The sequence below is a fragment of the Echinops telfairi genome, unplaced genomic scaffold (genome assembly GCF_000313985.2).
Source record: "Echinops telfairi isolate 266 unplaced genomic scaffold, ASM31398v2 ScPeMD7_3533;HRSCAF=4204_0, whole genome shotgun sequence".
Taxonomy (NCBI): Eukaryota; Metazoa; Chordata; class Mammalia; order Afrosoricida; family Tenrecidae; genus Echinops; species Echinops telfairi.
Window position 1 is genome coordinate 64,320,554 of NW_022107431.1, and position 4,251 is coordinate 64,324,804.

The following is a 4,251-nucleotide window of genomic DNA, read 5'->3' on the forward strand; positions in this document are numbered from 1 at the left end:
TGTGAGTGGCAAAACAGGGAGGGTAAAGGGAGAATGGGTAGGAAAGAGGGAACCGATTACATGGAACTGTGTGTGACCTCCTCCCTGGGGGACAGACAACCGAAAAGTGGATGAAGGGAGAAGTCGGACAGGGCAAGATATGACAAAATACCCATTTATAAACTATCAAGGGCTCATGTGGGAGGGGGGAGCGGGGAGGGAGGGGAAAAATGAGGACCTAATGTCGGGGGTTTAAATGGAGAGAAAATGTTTTGAGAAATGATGTACAAATACGCTTTACACAATTGATGTGTGTATGGATTGGGATAACAGTTGTATGAGCCCCTAATAAAATGTTAAAAAAAAAAAAAAAAAAAAAAAAAGCAAAAAAAAAAAAAAAAAAAGATTGCTTCTTGATATAAAGCTCTTTCCTATACATATATGAATGTCACTGATTTTTTTTTTCTAGACAACCCAGCCTAACACATGCTTTGAAAGGGATCACATTAGAAGGTCCCAGGTACAGTGGGAGAAAAATGTGGAACGAAATTAAAAATGATTAAAAAAAAAAGACCAGGTTTACTTGTAGGAAAAAGACAGGAGGGACCACTGAGGGTATGGCCCTTAGTCACCCTGCAGGTCTGGAAATGAACTTCCCCTCTGGGTTCAATTATTAGTCAAACAATTGTTATTGATGTTACCTGTCATTGAGTCAGTTCCGACCCTCAGCGACCATATGCACAACAGAAGGACACAGTGTCTACTCCTGTGCCATGTGCACAGTCAAAACATAGACAGGTCTATAATGGGAACAATAATACTATGAGGTACACACATCTTAGAAGAATCAACCACTTCAGATTAAAAGGGCAGCATTTACCCCAAAAGTTCAGAAGGGTTAGGCAAGAAGGAAGAATGGAAATCAGAAATGTGGGGAGGACGCATGATAAATGATGTGACATTGTGGGAATTGCAACCAAATGACACAAAACACAATACGTAGGAATTTGTTGAATGGTAGATTGATTTATTCTATATACCTTTGCTCAATTCACAATACATTTTTAAAAACACATGCATATCAAAAGAGAAGGAAAAGACAAAATATACGCAATAATTATGAGATATTAGATACATGAGAGGTCCACATAAGTGCAGGGGTTGAGCACTTAGCTGCTAACTAAAAGATTGGTGGTGTGAACCCACCAGCCATTCTGCCCAGGAAAGAGATGGCACTCTGCTTCTGTAAAAGAGTGATAGTCTTGGAAACCCTGCTATGGGGCAATTCTCTGTCATCCAGGGTCAATACAGGTGGGAATCCTTTGAATTATGGTGCTGGCAAAGAACATTGGAAATGTCATGGGCTGTGAGAAGAACAAACAAAAATCTCTCGTGGAAGGGTACAGCCAGGGTTTTCCTTAGAAGGATGACAAGACTTCAGCTTACACACATTGGACATGTCAGGAGAGATGAGTCCCTGGAGAAGAACATCATTCTTTGTAAAGTAGGGGGGCAGCAGAAAAGAGGAAGCCCCTCAGCGAGGTGGACTGGAATAGTGGCTGTGACAGGGATCGACCATCAGAGCCCGTGTGAGGCTGGCACAGGGCTGGGCAGTGGTGAGCCCTGTTGTACAGGGGTTGCAACCCACTGGATGGCTCCTAACAACAGCGACTACATCAGACACGTATGCATACTTTCTTTTTCATATGCTTAAAAGTCCCTTTCCTTCTCTACATTTTGTAATTTTCCAAGATCCTCTAATCATTCTTTTTAAAAAATAAACAAATAAATAATTTTACTGGGGTGTTTTACAGTTCTTATCACAATCCACACATCAATTGTATCAAGCACACTTGTACATATGTTGCCATCATCATTTTCAAAACAGTTCCTTTCAACTTGAGCGCTTGGTATAAGCTTCTCTCCCTCCCCCCCTCTCCCGCCCTCTGGAACCCTTGATAAATTATATATCATTATTATTTTGATATATTACACCATTTGCTGTCTACTTTCACCCACATTTCTGTTGTTCATCCCCCTGTGGGGAGGGGGTATTATATGTCGGTTATAGTGATCGGTTCCCCCTTTCTCCCCCTTCTCCACCACCTTCTCCGCTACCTTCCCATTTACTCTCATGGTATTTCTACTCCCATTATTGTTCCTGAGGGATGTATCTATCCTGGATTTTGTGTGTCAAGAGCTCTTATCTGTACCAGAGTACATGCTCTGGGCTAGCCAGATTTGTTAGGTAGAATTGGGGTCGTGATGGGGGAGCGGGTGGGAGGAAGCATTAAAGAACTAGAGGAATGTTGTGTGTTTCATTGGTGTTATACTGCACCTTAGGTGACTCATCCCTTCCTTGTGAACCTTCTGTGAGGAGATGTACCATTGTCTATGGATGGGCCTTGGGTCTCCACTCTGACCCCCCTCATTTTGATCGATATAATTGTTTGTTTTGGATCTTCTGGTGTCTGATACCTGCTCCTGTCGACACCTCGTGATCACACAGGCTGGTGTGCTTCTTCCATGTGGGCTTTCTTGCTTCACAGCTGGATGATCACAAGCTTTTAAGACTCTAGATGTAATATCATCTAATAGCCAGGCACTAACCGCTTTCTTCACCACATTTGCTTATGCACTTATTTTGTCTTTAGTGCACATGTTGTGAAGGTGAGCATCACAGAATGCCAGTTATTAGAATAAAGTGTTCTTGCCTTGAGGGAGGGCTTAAGTATTGGCTCAAAGTCTGTCTGTTACCTTAATCCCTAACATGTAGATATATGTACATAGACTGATATCCCTATCATTATATATTAGTATATTTACATGTATACATGCCTATAGTTATACCTCTATAAATGGCTTTTGCCTCCTAGTTCTTTCCTCTATTTCCTGTTCCTTTCCTGTCCCACTATCATATTCAACCTTAATTTGGTTCTCAGTAATTCCTCTCGGCTACATTACACTTGATCAAACCCCACCAAGCATTCTATGTTCTCCTCACCATTGATTTTAGATTCCTTGTTGTTACCTTGTCCTCAGTCCGTTCACCCCACCCCCACCCCCAAACCATCGGTCCCATTGTTTTCTCCTCAGGATTTTTAATCCTCCCTATCTTATATAGATAGACATAACAACAACAACAAAAGCCTATAAGTAGTTCAAATCTGTCTGCTGACCCTTATGAATATTTTCTGATTGTGTCTGATTAGATGCCAAGCCCTGTCCCTCGAGTCAGAACTCTATTTTCGGGATTCCTCGAGGACTTAGTTGCTTTGCTCCCCTTGCTGCCCTGTTGTACTCCCTTCGTTCTTTGCCCCGGTGAGGGGGAGTCCGACCAGGCACAATTCCTGCACTCTTGTCTCCAGTGCTGTCCCCTGTAGCACTGTGTGCCAGTGAGGGGATGTCATGTCTTGTGGTGGGACAGGCCCTGTGGGCTTCTGTGCACATTGGCTGCTCCAAGCAGAAATGTCGTCCTAGAAGCTTGGTGGATCAAGATGAGGTCCACTCTCTCTCTCTTTCCCTCTTAGTTTGCTCCTGTGCTGTCGCAGACCCGCCACTCTCTTCAGTGCTGTCCTTTGTAGTACATTCTTCTAGGGAGGGGTCAACATAGTTTGGAATGGGGCCAGTCCCGTGGTTCTCTCTGTTTGTTCACTGCTCCATACTGGTATGTTGCCCTCAAGACTTGGTGCATCGGGGTGAGAACTGGTCCCTTTCTCCCTCTCCTGCAGAGACAGAAACGATATCCTCCCCGTGACTGGGTTGGTGCTGTGTTTCTCCACTAGTTTCTTCATCTTTTCTTTTCCCAGCCTTTTTAGTTGGATGTCATATGCATCCCTGGGTTGGGTCCAACCCCTGCCAGACTGCCTGAGCCTCGTCCTGTGAATTTATGCATTAAGTAACTTTTCCCCTATACTCCTGTATTTTGAGCTTACCTCAGTGGACTCATGTTGTACTTGTTCTTTTGTGCTTGGTTTACTGTACTTAGCATCATTTCCTCCAGCTCCTTCCATGAGATGATGTGCTTCATGCATTTATCACTGCTTTTGAGGGATGTGTATGTATGTATATACATACATACATTTTATGTATGTAAGAGTGGTTTTTTTAATCATTTTATTGGGGGCTCCTACAACTCATCACAATCTATACATACATCAATTGTATAAAGCACATTTGTACATTTGTTACCCTCATTATTCTCAAAACATTTGCTCTCCATGTAAGCCTCTGGCATCAGCTCCTCATTTTCCCCCTCCCTCCCTGCTCCCC